Source organism: Pteropus medius, unplaced genomic scaffold, assembly GCF_902729225.1.
Source record: "Pteropus medius unplaced genomic scaffold, Ma_sr-lr_union100, whole genome shotgun sequence".
Classification (NCBI taxonomy): Eukaryota; Metazoa; Chordata; class Mammalia; order Chiroptera; family Pteropodidae; genus Pteropus; species Pteropus medius.
Genome location: NW_024344378.1, coordinates 27544994 through 27562619, shown reverse-complemented (window position 1 = coordinate 27562619; position 17626 = coordinate 27544994). Strand labels below are relative to the sequence as shown.

At 38.3% G+C, this 17626-nt stretch overlaps 1 pseudogene; it reads left to right on the top strand.

The window, feature by feature from the left end:
* The first annotated feature begins 12309 nt into the window (after positions 1–12309).
* Positions 12310–12428, top strand: LOC120609807 (uncharacterized; annotated as a pseudogene).
* The last annotated feature ends 5198 nt before the right edge of the window (positions 12429–17626 follow it).

The following is a 17626-nucleotide window of genomic DNA, read 5'->3' as shown; positions in this document are numbered from 1 at the left end:
GCAGAGAATGTTAAGAGCACTTACAGGAACTAAACATCATCAGAGATTTTGTACTTTGGGGCTTTATATTGACGTTGGAGGAACACTAGTGAAGAAGCTGAGGAACACTGAAAGGGCTGGGCTCAATTTTTCCTTTTGGGGTTCCATTTTCTTTCTCCGTATCACTATGTTTATTCTTTCCTAGGGGCAAGCACAACTGGAAGGCAAAATGAGAAAGTCATTTATCAAATGTCTATGTTCTAGGTGCTTTCTATGATCTGATTTAATATTCCCAACAGTTCTATGGGTAAGTACTATTTTTATTTTATTTTTTTCTCTTGACAGATGAGAAAATCGAGGCTGAGAAAAAAGAATTCATGTAGTCGTTAATCTAATAAATAGTTATTGATTGTTTTCTTTCAAAATTAAAGGCCTTATGAATTTGATTAACTTTACTTTTTATAGCCTAGCTCTAGAAATCATATCCCCCTGACCTCTCTCTATACCCCTCAGAGACCTAGCTTTTCCCTCAGATAATCAGTAACCCTGGAGGCAGCAGAAGACAGCAGCCCAGACCTGACTAATGGTCACACAATCTGGACCTTTGTCAAGGTAAAGATAACATCTTGACCTAAGTTATATTTCAGTCCTTGGGCCTAAGGTAGAAAAAAACCCTGGCTACTTTCCCATTAGAACAGACAGAAGGACCCCAGGAAAGACCTTAAAACTTTCCTCAAGACCTGAAGAAATGATTAATTACCCTTACCTCAACTCTGACCTATCAGTACAGCCCATAACCCCAACTCTCTTGGCTACCACGACTAATGATTTTTCCCTATATAACCTACCCCCTAGAGGCCATCGGGGAACCAGATCTTTGAGCACCAGCTCACCTGTGTCTCCAGGCTTGGGGCCATTTTCTTAAATAAACCTTTACTTTCTTTGCAGCAGACTCCTGTTTGTGTCTTATTTAGCTTTGATGCATGCAGGCAAACAAACCCCCTTTAGTTCAGTAATTTTTTCAGCAACATGGACCAAACCAATAGAATTAGTGTAGCTAAGATTTAAAACAAAGTCTGTCTGACTCCATAGATCATACTTTTTATACTGTATGATTTTGTCCCTAGGCAGCCTTGAGTTGTATATAACTTCCCCACTGCAGGAGTAAGGAGGAAAGAGATAGAAGGTGGGGAGCGAGAAAGAGAGAGAGTTACTTAGTTAGTTATGTTGACGTAAGGAACTGTGGAGAATTTTTATGAGTTTATTTGAGCTAAACTGACAACGATTTCTGGGAAGCAAAATCTCAACACATTGAGAAAATGCTCTGGAAAATGGCAGTTTTGCAGCTTATTTTATTTATTAGAATCAAAGCAGGAGACAAAAGAGGGTTATATATGTGGGGGCTAAAAAAAAATTAATACTTTTACTCTCACCTTCTAAGTTCTTCTACTGGGCTAATAATCAAAGTAACAGAGACAGATTAACAGAAGAAAATTAAAGTTTTAATGCATGCACATGGGGAATTCACATAAGCATGAAAATGCCAAAGACAGCAAGGCAACATTGGGTATATATGACATTTTTGGACATAGTAGAAAGGGTGGGGGGATGGTATATTAGATTTCAGAAATGAGAATGAGTAGTTTACAAGTAGTTGAGGAAGAGGGAACACACATGGCAGGCAAATTTTTGCTGGGCAACTTAAACAATGAGACACGGAGGGTACCTAGCTAATAAGACCATGCCTGAAGCTCTCTTATTCACCATACTTAATTCAAATTAGGCTCAGGTGAACATCCTAAGATTTCCTTCCTGAAGCAGGTATTTCTATCTGTATCTCTTGGGTAAGAAAGTGGGGAAAGCCAAAGTTTCTTTCTGAGTCTTATTTCTTAATAAACAGCTTAAAATCGGTATCCCAAAAGCAGCTCCAGAGTGGCAAAATTTTGGTTCCCTCCGCATGGCAGATTAAGGGGGTGGGAGAAAGCAAAGTGGGAAAATCTCTGGGATTGAATAAAAAGTTAAAGGGAGAGATACATACCTCATTTACATTGGTGTGTACAGGATAGTTAATAATTAACATTTACAGCATATATAGTTGTGGGGAATTGGGGAATAGGGGAACAATGTAGGATGCTGTGGTCTGATGCTCTGCTACAGTGATTGTGCCCTGAAGAGTCTTGTAAAGAAAATTGCTCTGACATTTCAAAAGTGTATTATCTAGATGCAAAAAGACAATAGACAGACTCACTTAAGGTAAAGATTGACCTTGGTCAAGGAAGCTATAGGCCTAGGACATAACAACCTGCATGACCCACTCTCAGTTAGGAATTTTCATCTTCAGACCATCTTATGTGTTTACTTTTGGTCTCTGAGTTTGTAGGGTCCACCATGATGCCCTCCCCTGAGCTTGTCAGGCTTAGTATGTGGCCCCTTTTTCACCCATAGTTAGTTAATGATAGCCAGGGGGTAGAGGTACAGCTTTCTATGCCCACAATCTGAAAGGGGTGTAGAACCTATTCTACAAAGAAGCAGAATACATGATGTAAGATCACTTACCTTTGGAAAGCCTCTCTTCCAAAAGAATATCCTTTTCTCCACCTTTCATGAGAGTTAAAGCTTTCTCAAATGCAATGAGACCCGAGGGTTAAACTGTAAACAAAATGTAACTTTTCTTTCTTCTTCTTTGCTTGCACTATATACTCGTCATCTTCAATTTCTCTCTGTTTCTGGAGTGTATCCTGTTCTCTTTCTTCTATTCTACTGATCTATCTGGAACACACTTATTCCTTCTTTTTCCTTGCCCTTCTATACCTGGATATCTTCTACTAATCTTGCAAGTCTTAGCTTTCTGACATCTCTTTTTCTGTTTAACCTGAGGTCTGAAACCAGGTTGGGAGCACCTAGCACCTATCATCCTGGATCATAATTGCCAGTTTTCGACTGTCTGAATCCCTTACTAGATGGTCACTTGTCTGAGGGCAGGAGCCACATCTTTTCTTGTTTATCACTGTAGCCCCAATGCTTGAAGAGCGCCAGGCTCATTGTAATTGCTCTCTAAATATTTGTTGGAAGAAAAAGAGAAGGGGAGGAAGGGGCCAAAGGAGGAAGACAGGAAGAGAGGAAGGGTGGGAAGGAGGAAGAAATCCTTAGGGATGGCTCATTGTTCTTCCCATATTTAAATGACTTTGACATGCTATGAGGGACTTTGCTCATCTGCCTAGAGCAGCATGATACAATTACATTTATGCAGCAAGAGACATGTTTTTTTTATGTGCACTATCCAATATGGTAGTAACTAGGCACATGGCACTATCGAGCAAGCAAAATGGGCCCAGTGTGCTTAAATAATAAATTTTTAATATAGTTTTATTTAAAATTCTAATAGTTCACGTGGTTGGTGGCTACTGGGTGGCTCAGAGCTGACCTCCCATGCCTGTCTGTACAACTCCTCCCTCACCATTTCAGCTCCCCCCGCTGTTCAATACTGTCTTATTCATGGTAATTTTTCTATTGTTTTTAGGAATTCCTCTAAAATTCTCCTTTACAATACCAGGCAGCAAAAGTCAAATAAATGCAGCAGATAGAATATTATTTACTCTTCAGCAGTCTTAATGAGGGTGATTTTCATCTCACAGATACTGGTGAGTGATTTCTATCCATATCATCCAGAGCTGTGTTTTTTCAAAACAATGTCCGTAATGGTAAAATGGTGAAATAAATAAATAGTCTCTTGAATTGTTAGGCCAAATGCTCCAAAATCAGCTTAAAAATGTAACAAAGTTTTAATTTGAACATTGTTCTTCATTCCTTTGGTATACTGAGAAAACAACAGGGAACAGAACAGCAGAAGATAGGCAGGAAGAGAGACGAGAGAAAATCGTGAGGGAGAAAATGAGTAAATAGTCTTCGTCTCTTCACACGAAGCTGAATGAGACCATCCTACAATTATTATTAGAGAGCCAGCAGGTGGAGAACCCAGGGGCACATCATCAGAAGCCAGAGTCTTCCACACTACACAAACTTGCTTGGACAAGCTACATAACCTCTCCGAACTGCAGGATTTTACTTTTCTAAATGGGGGGAAATATACCCACTCTCCTTATACGGTTAGGTTTGTCAAGTTTCAAAAGAAACAACATATGGCAAAAGGATATGCAGTGTAAGTTATTCCTTCTGTTACACAGGAGGAGGCAGTTTTAAAATCTCGCCACTCTGACTTACAATAAAAATTTAGGACAGAAAATAAACAAGATTATATTTCTTAACAGCCATTGAAATTTACCTGAACATATATGTGTAGACACACACACGTGCGCGCGCGCACACACACACACACACACACATCCTAATTAGCCAGGCAATATCTACTTCACAGTTGTCCTGGAGCCTGGCACTGCTGAATACCAAGGACAAGATGAGATCTTGGATGGATTGGCATGAAGGCGGGGGAGTTAGCAGAACAGCACTGGAATTCAAAGCAGGGTGAGATCTGCAAAAAGAGTACACCTTTGGATCTCTTCTATTTTCTATTTCCCTTATAAGTATCTCCTTCAACTTCCATATTATACTAACTTCCTCCCTGAGCAAGTGCCTACTTACTTTGAAATGTTGTAGTCCAGTGCTTGCACCAAGGATTCTCTTTAGCTTTGAGAGATGTATCTGCTCAAGAAGCTTAATTACATGTCTAGCAGTATACTAGGTGCTCTGTAAAACGAAAGGAAAAGCCCTCAAGAAGTTTGCACTCTGGAGATGGAGCTCATATGCAAGTGGATGACACAATGGTCACAGATAGTATAGCAGAGCATACTAGGGAAAAATTGGCCCTGCCCACGTGCAATTTAAAACCCTCAGACTTTCTAACAACCTCAAGAGTATTTGTAATTGGAGCACTCATTTTCAACGGCATTCCTACTTTGAATAGAAAGAATATTGACATTCTATGGGTAAAAATTCTGATTTATAAATTTTATTTTCAGTACAAACAAAACCACCAGAAAATGACAGCCTACACACTAATTACACATACAAGATTCTATTAGGTTAGGTCAAACTAAATGATTGCTGTATTCATCATGTATTTCTAAATTGATTTTAATAAAGTTTAATTACTCAAAATGTTGTATGTACCACGTCTGAAGATTCAAACTATTTTCTGATTTATTAAAACCTATATATACAAACTATGACCAAAATGAAATGAAATATTACCAGTTTCCCTAGGTTTGTACTAAAATTACACCCACCAAATCAGTTGTGACCCATGTATATGTATGTATGCATGTATGTGTGTGTATACATAGCTGCTTCCTGTATTCTTTCACTCATTCATTTATTCATCCGTCCATCCACCATCCATCCATTTATCCATTATGGAAGAATCTTGATATAGAGAAAGAAAAGGTATTTAGAACTGGACAGACCTGAGCTTGAATTCTAACTCCACTATTCATCATTAATTATGTCTCTGGACCCCAGTTTCTCATTGTAAAATAGAAATGGATATATACAATACCTAAACCAATAAGTTGTTGTAGCATTATAGAATGTAATATTTGTGTAGAGATAGTTCTTTAATTTATAATTATCCAATCTTGGTTGAGATGAGACAAAGTAAAGCAGTCATCAACATTATCCTGAGGAATACCTTCTGAAAATAGCGGTATAATCACTTATTCTCCATTATAAGAAGAGAAACACAAGCTGTATTAATCATCAGGGCTCAGAGAATGAGTATTTTGGTTTTCCACATACTGTGGATCAGAGGTGATTTTAGACTGGTCAGCACAATATTGCTAGTCAGACATTTTGACTTCTAGTATGTCAAATCACATATTCCTGAATAAATTAAAGTAATTGAAAAATAAGTCCCTATTTTTAAAATAATAAATTTTGGGGCACCATTGAGAAGCCAGCCTTGCTCTGGCAGAGCAGCCAGGGAGTGGGCTATCTCAGTGCACGTCTTTTTGTTCATCTGATACTTTGAGAAACAATTACGATTTTTCCTTTGAGAAGAAACCAAGTCATGAAAATATTGGTATTCAGTTGTAACCAAGTCTCAGTCTTAGAGGAATTATCAGCATTCTCTCTGTGATCAGCTCTGTCCACCCTAAGAAAGCCTAAGGCACTTGATGGCATTCCTACTTTTTCTTTTGTGTTCAGAACTCAAATAAATAGACCTTTTCCTGGTGTTAATAGATATTTGACTCAGTTGAAATATGCGATGGGTGTGGGAAAAATTGAAACTGGCATATATAAGTGGCTTGGGTTAGACTCAGAAGCCAGTTTCGAAAAAAGAAAAAAGTAAAGTGCCTCACTGAATGCCCGGTGCAAAACAGGAACACAGCGATAATTAGTTTCATTTCCCAAACTTTGACTAAGCCTCTGTTGTGTGTCATGTACCAGCCATCCTTGACCAAATAAAACTAGGTTCCTGCTCTCAAGAGGCCTATAATTAGGTGCTGGAGGAATTTACTGAGAGATATAAATAATGCGAATTTGTTAAGTGTAATAATAAAAATACAGCATATCGTACCCTCAAATGGAAGGGAGGAACCCCCTCAGCTGACAGGGCACAGAGAATTTCACTTAAGAGAGTGTGTTATTCTCGAGACCCTGAGTAACAAGGGGTTTATGAAACTTTAGTCCATGTCCTTCTTGTGTTTGACTTTGACATACTGTCTGGGCCTGGAAATCTTTCCCTATTGGTAAAGCAGCGTTTGGTAGTAGAACAATAATACAAACCTTGGTTTTAATATCCTCCAAGCTGTTTCTATTCATTAATTAATTTATGTATTTGTCCTCGCATCTCTTCGACAAATATTTACAGAGTGCTTAGATGTGCTAGGCACTCTATAATCAATATTAATAATAGAACAAATATTTTTCCTATTCTTGTGGAGTTTATGACAGATGATAACAAGTAAATAACTCAATAATTGTAAACAATTTAACAACTAAAACCCATAAGCATACTTTTGTAAATTATAATACAATCTACGGAAAAAGAGACAAACTACTTTAGGCAGCAGCAAAAGCCTTTTCAGGAGCTAACGTTCACTGAGGCATGAAAGCAGAGGAGGAATGAGGAGTGAGAAGAGTGGGCGCAGAAGTGGCAGGGAGAGCTTTGCAGGAAGAAGAAGGAGTGTGTGCTAAGGCCCTGAGGTGGGAAAAGCTTTGCCTGCTCAAGCTCTTGAAAGGTAGCCAGTGAGGGTGCAGGTGCAGTTTGTTAAGGAGAAGGCAACACAAAATCTTAACTCAGAATTCATTTATATTCATTTCAAAATGTTCTCTATTCGGCTCAAGTGAGAGCAATACTAAAATAATACCAGGGATGGAATGCATCCCTCTCTCTCATCTCCGACTACCCTTCCTCACTCACCTCGACCACTCTGGCTCTGCTGTTCCCTAAGCTCACGAGGCCAGTGGTGCCTCAAAGCCTTTGCATCTGTCGGCTACTGCTTCTGTTGTATTGTTTTTTTGCCCAAATCATCCTGTGGCTCCATCTTCTACCTTGTTCAAATCCTTGTCTTCTCAGTGAGGCCTTCTTCGCCCTTCTCGTCTAAAATTGTACCTCTTCCAACCGTCCCATACTTGTTTTATTTTTCTTCATTGTATTTATCCTCTTCTAAAGAGCAATAAAATGTCCTTATTTATTCTGCTTCATCTCTCCGTTTTCTAGACTATAAGCTCCGTGAAGGCAGAGGTTTTTGTCTGTTTTGTTCACTGCTGTATCTCTAGCTTCCGGAATGATGCCATAGTAGACCTTTGAATATGTTTGTCGAAAGAATCTCATTTAATTGTCACAAGGTAGGATGCAGTGACTAGCTAAAAGGGCTGGTGAATAAGGTGAATAAGCTTTCATAAAGTTACGAAAATCTTGTAGTGATGAAGGTAATAAATACCCACAAATAAACTCAAATATTATATTAATAATATAATAATACAATCTGACACTTTCTTCATCTTATGAAATGAAAATCAATAACATAATGTATTGAAACGAGTATTTTTCTTTACTATTAATCATATGTTATTTGCATTATGACAATGTTATATCCATTGAGTGTGTTTCAATTTGAAATTCAAATATACAGCATTAAAATAAAAGGTTCTCTGTGAAATTCAATTATTTTCTTAAAAATTGATATCTCTTGTCTTCTGGTACTGTGATAGAAAGTGTACATTTTAATGAATTATATATTCAAAGCATAAAGAAAAATTGGTCTTAAAAGTATGTTTCACTTTGCTGACATTTTAAATTTAAAAACAATGCAAGCAGAGAGGTTTTATGATTTTTTTGGTCTGTTTTTCTACTCTCTATAAGAGATAAAGTACCAAATAGAACAAAACTGAAAGAAACAAAACTAGCCAGACAGATATGTCTCCTTGCTAAACTTATAATGTTTAAACTTCCCATCATTGTTCCTTATTTGAACTTGATGTTTTCAGCCAGAAGCCTCTCAGGCTGTGTGACGGCTGAGAAGACTATACACTAGCACACCACTGTGGGGTCTTTTTAATTCACCATTTGTCTTTGATAATATAAGGTCACTTTTATTCTCCTGTTGGACTCTAGACTCCCTTCACCATGAGGATGCTGTACTTTCCACCACCAGATTAGAAATCCTCGAGTTGGCTTTAGTTATATCAAGTTGGAGATTAGAAGCTCCCTTCTAGAATTTAACTGGAGGGGTCAGGATGTCAACCCAGGCAAGTCAGCTTAGGTTCAGAGTGTGTGTAGTTAGGATCTTGGGTCTAAGGAGTAAAAGAGTGAACAAGAGCAGTAGTGGAGGGCAGAGGGAATAAAGATGCCATGTGTCTTTGCCATTGAACTCTGAAGCATTCTGCTGCATGGGAGCATACAAACAGTATTTTCTGGACCCAACCTCTGTTGCTGACCTTTCCTTGGCTTACAAAAATATTCTGAGTAAATAAAGCACAGGTTTAAATTTAAAGGATAGAAAAGGTGATCAGATGGAGTTTGGTGGGCCAAATCAGGGAAAAGCATCTTTTAAAACTACAGCATCTGTCCTTGCAGAAAACTACTGAACTGTATCAAAATGACAGAAATTAATCTGTAAAATTCCATGCTGTTGTTTTTCTTCAGATCACATAATTTTTTGCCCTTCTAATCTGTAAAAATCCAATGCTAACATTGCTTCGCAATCTAATTAAAACTCTAGCAAAGTGATACTTTTTGTGTAGGTAACAATATTTTTTCCAATGATACAAGTATTCTGGTAACTCTATCTTCATGTAAACTCTTCCCAAGTGATGCGCAACTCAATATCTTACGTCTGTAATCCATTGATACATGCTTATTGATCAATGCGTAAATGAATGAATGGATGAGCAACAAAGGAACAGCTCTCTCCTAGCAAATATTAGCATTTCACTGTGAAAAGCAAGTAACGAAGCTTTCCAAGAGAGCATTTTACAATTTATTTTTTTCTAAAGGCTTTTGATACAAAAATTATTAAAGAAGTTCAACATTAGGACATATTTTTAAAATAAAACAGACTAATTTAACAGTAATAAAATAATTTTCTTTCCTGTCTTATTACTAAATATATTTAAAACATAATTTCTAATCTTACGTAAACAATGCGGGCTTTAATACATAGCACAGCAAGTTCATAGTGTACAAAGTTGCCTCTTGGCTACTTTGTTTTCTTTACCATGTAGGAGCCTCCATGTAGGTATGAAAACAACCTGCCTACCTCTATCCCCCTTCTCCTGTTGTACCTCTATGGTGAGTGAAGGTAGCACTTCAGAGTAGGGATTAAGGAGACTTAGTCCTGGCCAGTCTGCTCTGTATCCATCTGTCTTTCAATAAATCACTTATTATCTCTGTGAGCCTAACTTTCCTCACTTGCAAAATGACAGGAAGAATGCCCACTCTGCCCCCCACGCAGATGATGTAGAAAGCACTTTGAAAATGCTGAAGAGAAATACAAATGGAAAATGCTCACATGATGTTTCACTGATGCTTCAGAAGAGAAGCCCTTCCTACTTCCTTAAAGTGACTCTACAGCTGCAAGCCTCCACCCATCCTCCAGTTGGAGGGTGAGGGAATTCCTTGGGAGATGGGCCTCAGCTGGAAACGAAAGGCACTAAATGTCTCACCCTCTCAATTCAGAGGCACGACCTCTATTGCACCTGCTGTGTCACCACAGAGCTAACCAAAAGGATTTATGTCAGAAAAATCAGCTCTGAAAATCCCACCAGATCTGCCTATGTAAAAAAAAGGCCCAGGCTAGGGAGTGTCCCTAAGCTGAGATCATGCAGTAGTAACTTTCTGGGGACACATCTATTATGGGCTGAGTGGTGTCCCTTCCAAAATTCATATGTTGAAATTCCAGCTCCCATTACCTTAGAATGTGACAGTACTTGGTAATTGGGCCTGTAAAAAGGTAATTAAGTTAATATGAGGTCATTAGGGTGGGCCCTAATCCAGTGACTGGCATCCTTATTAGAAGAAAAGATTAAGACACAGACAGGTAGGTACAGAGGGGAGACCACGTGAGGACACAAGGAGAAAAAGTCTATCTTCAAGCCAAGGAGAGAGGCCTCAGAAGAAACCAACACTGATGGCACCTTGATCTTGGACTTCTAGCCTTCAAGACTGTGAGAAAATAAATTTCTGCATTTAAACTGCCCAGCCTATGGTGCTTTGTTATGGCGGCCCTAGCAGACTAATACACTATACCTTTATCTTTCACTTCCCATGGGAGAAAAGGATACCTGGGATTGGGCACCCCTTTTGTTTCTCAAAGAATGAGCCCAATCTTTCCCCCACTAGGTAGGGGCACTGGTCACTGGCCTGAAGGTTATCACTGAATCTGCAGGGTACTAGATGATTTGATGATGCCAGGCTGAAAAAGGGGACAGGAAATAGGGTGAAGCTGAGAGGGAACAACGCGTTACTTGGTGTGAGGAGAACACTTAAGTCTCTCGTGGGCTGAGTCGATGCTGCTCAAAGCAGCTGGCTTCCTCTAAGAGGGTCTCTCACTGGAGCAAGGGACCCCAGCATCAACAGGCTCTGGAGAAGATTTGTCACTGGGGGGCCGAGGGTCCTCAAGAAGCCCAACAGTAGCAGACGCTCATGACAGAGAACAGTAGAGGAAAATGCCCTCACCTGGAGGAGCGCCTGAACAAGCCATAGGTAAACTGTCATCGGCAGTCCAGCATTCAGACTTAGATGGCACAATTACAGATAGATAGCCAGGTAAGAATAGATGTTAAAGCCAACAGCAACCGACTGAAAGGGGATGGTGAACTTGTCATGTTGGCTATGGGAGACACAGTCTGTTTTCTCCTTCTATCATCAGGGAAGATGTTTGAAAAGGGCAGTCTATATTCTGCTAATAATTCTGACAACAATTCTGATGTGTGGAGTGTTTTCCCCACCACCAAGCAATTCTCTCAGACACCAGTTGGACATCCTATAATTCAGCACAGCTCTGACATGATCTCCCTGAAGATAGTGTCAGATCCCACACATTCAGGGCTCAGCTCTACAAAATTGCACCCCTTCCACTTCAGATGTCAATCACAAGTCCAGGTTGTCACCTGAGCTTCTGACCAACCAGCTATAAGTCAAAGGTTCCCATGACCTTCTCTTTGGGTTCGATTAATTTGCTAGAGCAGCTCACAAAACTCAGAGAAACATTTTACTTAACAGCCAGATGGAAGAGATGTATAGAACAAGGCATGAGGAAAGAGTGGGGCACTCCCATGCTTCCTGCATGCACTGCTCTCCCCAAGTCTCCACATGTTCACCAAATAGGTTTCAAACCTCGTCCTCTGGGTTTTCAGGGAGGCTTCATTATATAGGCATAACTGATTAAATCATTGGCTACTGGTCATTGAACTCAATCTTCAGCTCCTCTCCTTTCCCAGGAAATCATGGATTGGGACTGAAAGTTTCAATTCTCTAATCACATGGTTGCCTTTTCTGGTAACTAGTCCTCATCTTTTGGTTACCTAGGGGCTTTGCAAAAGTCAATTAATTAACATACTAGAAGACAGCTTTACAGTTCTTCTTATCACTGAGGAAATGCCAAGAATTTTAGAAGCTCTGTGTCAGAAACAAGGACAATGACCAAATATAGATTTATTAGTATAAATAACATCACACCTTCCTTAACCACCTTTTCTTTCCCCAAGCATCCCCAAGCAGCTTGATTTTCCAAGTCAGGCCCGTGAAGGAATAAGTAGAAACATTTTATAATAAAATTATATTTCAAAAATCAATGGACTGGTTTAAATTTTAAAGTAGATTAAGGAGGAAAACAAAAGGGTTTTTTCGTTTGTTTGTTTGTTTCCCCCGCCTATGGCCATGCCACCCTGAACAAGCCCAATCCTGTCTGATCTTGGAAGCTAAGCAGGGTCTGGCCTGGTTAGTACTTGGATGGGAGACCACCAAGGAAGACCAGGTGCTGTAGGCATAAAAAATAAAAAATAAAAAAAGGTATTGTGAGCTGACAAGGCCCTTGCAATCTGTGAGTTCAACTAAGGATTGTCTCGCCTAAAATAAATAAATAAATAAATAAATAAATAAATAAATAAATAAGTGGGGTTTTTTTAATTAAAATGAGAAATATGGTCTTGAGACTCAAGGTTGAGTTGCATGCTTTGTTTATCTGTTGTGAAGCTCTTCAGCAAACCACCACACAGATGGAGTGTACCATAGTTGCTAGTATTCATTCAAACCTGGTAAATCCTCTTTTTTCCTGTTTTTTCAAAATTTTAAATCTGCTTTATTCTCATAATCTCACTGTTAAAATTTAATCTCCTCTCTGCAATAGACTTGATCCTGAGCAAGTCACTTAGCCCATCTGACCTTGCCTCCTCTATAAAATGGGGGATAATGGGAATAGATAGCTTACAGGGCAGTCATAAAGAATAAATGATATAGAGCATTTAAGATCAAGTCTGATACATACTACTGTTATAGAACAAAATTCAACTGAGTAAATCTGAAGAGTTAATAGGCTTTATTAAGCATCCATGATCAGGCAGCATCCCATCTAGCGGGCAGAAGGGTACTGCGAGGAGTTGTATAAAATGGAAGGTTTTTACAGGAAGAAAGATGTGGCAAGGGAGCCATTAACAAAAGAAAAGGAAGGATTATTTTTCCTTCTTTGGGGTAGAAGGGACTGGCAAGAGTTTTATCATGCAAATTACCTCTTCTTTTTATGGGGGGCGGTGGTAGGAATGGAGAGGGCCTACGTGACAGATTACTGGTGCTTGACCAGAAAATTCCACACTGGTCGATTAATTATAGAGAGGTGGAAACTGCAACTAAATGAGAAACAGCTGCTTTAAGGATGCAATATTATCTTTAAAGGACACACATTAGAATAGTCACAGGTTGTAAAACAGAGCTTTTAACATTATCGTTTTATTCATTTTTTCATCCCCTGAACTATCCAGCATCTAGTTACACCATCATTCCCCCAGCCTTGCCAAGCCTACACAGCTGGAGAATAGAGACAAAACTTAAAACCTCCGGAGAAGAATCTTAGACATGTGGTCACTGGGAAGAAAGGGAAGAAGTAAACGAGGCAGGGGGCTGGTGGCTGGCAGCTGGCATCTGAGAAGTTCTGCTTTTTCTTGGCACCTACCACCTATCAAGGAAGAAGATTGTTCATATTCCTTTCCCTGCAGAAAAGTGTAGGAGAAAGAAATTAGGCACACTTCCAATCCTCAATTGAATTGCTGGCAAACTCTGATTAATTATCCTGGGGAATTCTGGTTGAAAATCCAACATAAATATGCCTCTTCGGCAAGTTTAATTAGAAAAAAAATAATAATTAATTTAATATACCCACAACAGTGCTCATTACAAATGCTGCATCCCACAAAAAAATACTAAATATACTTTTTCCTTGAAACATGTAAATTATATTTGCTCCTCTCTAAATATTGGAGGATGTTCTCTTTTCTGCCCTGGGAATATTCACTGCTACCCACCACCAAGCTTGGGTTTCCTAACAGACTGACCATAGAGAACCCTCAAATACATTACATTTATCCTTAAACATGTTCTTTTTCTACTTTGATGAGCTAGAAAGCTCCATGTTGAAGAGCGATGTCCTCACGTGGTGCATGTCCTACCATTTCTCACTCCTGTGCCCATGGCAATTTTTTATTTTTTAAAATTTTGAAACATCATATATATGGACTAGTGTATATATATAATACATTATATATGTGTGTGTATGTGTGTGTATACATATGTATATATATATATATATAACACATAAAAAAATAAAATAATCACGAGTTTATGCTCTACCCAGGTTAGAACTAGAACATCTGTGGTACCCTAGAGGCGCCTCCCTGATTGTTGCCATGTTTCACTGCTCTCAGAGAAAATCACTGTGCTTTTTAAAAACTTTTTAATCATTTTATTTTATACCAGGTAAATTAAATAATTCAAATCATTTCTTCTTTCTTCCTGCCCATATTCAATTTCCCTCTTTATTTTTCCTCCCTGTGAATTACTTTCAATACGTTTGTGGGTTTGTCGAATTCTAATTCTTGGAGCTATCGCTTACCTGTATGTTCTTACAAACAACTCTGAAACTACATCCCATTTCCAGAATTCTGTCATCTACAGGTCTCCAATGTTTTCAGGCAGACTATGCTCTTAATATCACTTCTTAGTTCTCTATTTCTTCAGATTGCTAAAGTACATGAGAAAATGCTCTACTCAGGATGTACTTCAACTAAATCTTCCCCTACAAAATTATAATCATGAAACTAGTACTCCCAAGTATGATTTGTGCTGCCCACTTGTTTTCTGGTGGTAATTGTGTGCTGACTATTGTGATAATCATTTTCTTCCTCTCCTTGTAGTTTTATACCTACATGCATATCTCTAAAGAAACTAGTTCTGTTTAGCCTGTTTGTGACCTTTACATAAATGATAATACACTGTATATTTTCTTTTGAGACTTGTCACACTTGCTCAGTATAATTTTGTAAAATTTTTTCAGTTAATGCACGAAATTTATTTATGGCCATACTATTCCACCATATAAATTAACCATAATTTACATATCAATTTTGGTCTTGATGGACATTTAAGTTGTTTCATGCTTGGACTATTACAAACAATTTTGTTATAAATGTTATTATATAAATCCTTTGGTACCCATTTCAAGGGTTTTGCTAGGATAGATAGCTAAAGGATAGACTCGGCAGACCAGAAGATAGACATTTACTTTATTAGGTAATGTAAAATTGTTTTTCAAAGTGTTTGTACCAATTATACTCCCACCAGTGGTGGAGGAGTGTTCTATTTGCTTCCACTCTTGCCAACATTCTCTCTAGACAATCCCAGTCCTTCTTAACACAGAGTTCAAGGTCTTTATTATAAATTTCTTAAAGCTGGCATATAAGATAAAGCCTGTTTGTCATCTCCAATATAGAAGATCCCCTTCATTTCTCTTTCTTAAACCTTAGAGTCTAGAGAAAGCCTATAAGAAGCCAGTTCCCAACCGCTAGTCCCTGAAGCCCCACTTTGTCCTCTCTTAGCCTTCCAGAGTCGAAGGTAACGCCCATCCAAGAAAACTACCCAGTCTCCAAATATATACCCTCAGGCTTAAGATGAAAAGACTACATGAAAACATGTTTTAAAAAAGAGAGAGAGAAAATAATTTAATCATCTTTTCTATCTTCCAATAAAAATATTTTCTTATCTTATTATTTCTAAGATGCCTCTTTATCTCTGCTCAACTCAAAATATTATCAATGAGATAACAGTTGAAAAAAAAAGGGTGCGGAGACAAAGGGAAAAAAATTAAGCATAAAAATTTAAGAATTTTATTTTCAGCACCAAAGCATCTGCAATTTTTTGGCCTTACATGTCCTCACAGAACGTATTGAGGACTTTCTTGCTCTGAGGAGTAAATAAAATGTGGAGGAATCAGGCTGAATTGTTCAAATATATAGCAAAAAGTACAGTTTTCAAGTCTCTCAAATCCAGAGCTTCCTAATGACCAATGCCCAAGAAGCAGCAGCTCTTCCCTCTTTTCCAGGAGAGCAGAGACGTTGTCCCCAGAATGAAGTCTCCGTGGTCTATCATGTAGACCTCTTGCATCCTTAACATTAATAAATGAATTGCCGAAACTGAATCCAACACAGTTAGTGATCGTTTGGAAGGGATCAGTTATGTTCTCTTCAAACTCAATGTGTGACTTTAGAAACTCACTTAACCACAGTTGCCTCACTAGTTGATGGGAGGATAGGGCTAGATGATTTCCGAGCTTCCACTGTACTTTTGCATTTGTTGATTGTTACTTTTCACATCTCCAGTTTGAGTACGCCAGGTCAGATTGACTTCCTAATCTAAAGTGTGCTTTAATGTAGGCCATCTATAATTGTTTCTGAAAGCATTTGCTATAGTTCAGCTATGCAATTGCCAACTTAATCTAAGAAGCTGATGATAACCAATCATGCTTTATCATAATAAAGCATGATTACTGCTGATTTCTTGGTTGTCAGTCCCTGCATAGCGGCTTTTGGATGGGAAAGGATTGTGGTAAGATCTATTGATTGGCTCCCAGCAGCCATTTCCTCTTTTTCCTTTAGATGGACCCTCACTTGGGAACTTCTGTAATGTGCCCAGTTGGAATCACAGTAAGCTCATTTTTTTTCATGACTGCATAGAGGAGTGAGCATATGACTCTATCCTGGCCAATACAGCATAAGGAGAAGACTGCTGGGTGCCTCTAGAAATGGTTTTTCTCTATAATGAAAGATAGAGGTATAAAAGGAAATGATCCTACTCTGTGACCTCTTCCTTCCTGATTTTAGGTTTCATCCTGTGAGGACATGATGCTTTGAGCGGCTCTAGCCATTTAGTGACACAAGGGAAGGTATAATTGAAATGCTGAAGGTAAAAAAGCCGAAAGAGGGGAAGAGAATTCAGTGACATTATTGAGCAGCCGACTTATTCCTGCAACCACTGTCTTCCAAGGTGTTTTATTATGTAAGATTAATAAACCTCTAGTATTTGTTTAAGACATTTTTATATAAGTATTTTTATATAAATGCTTATATAAATATTCTTATATACATAGAGCCTAAGACATGCTTCCTTATAGAAGGGTCTAAGATGTTTATTTAACATTGCTCTGAGAAAATGGATGCTTCTGGGCCTACCTTCATAGTTGATGAGATGACTAATTCCCTGATATGTAGATGATTTGGTCATCTGCCTCCTCTTAGGTCTTGCACCCTATATGCTGAAAATTCACATCTAAGTATTACCATTACAATAGCAATCTCAGACAGACTTTTTCAAGGAAGGAAGTACTTTTTTTTTTTTAATTTTGCTTACTTGAGCCCCTGTTCTGAGTATCTATATGTAAATCAGTGCTTACAAGAATACTTTTGCTTGGAATCTTATAAAAGTGACAATAGATTTTATTGAGAATAACTGACACTTTGTAAAAAAGCTATTTATAGTTTTAAAAGTTTATGAATATCTAAAAAAAACTGTAAAGAATATACAGGTGTATGTGATCTCTGTCTTCATTTTTTATCTCTGAGGAATTGGTGATCACCCCTAACCAGAGTACTTGAGCAAGTACTGTAGTCTCTTTGACCTTTCCTCTGCCTGTGTAACCCTCTG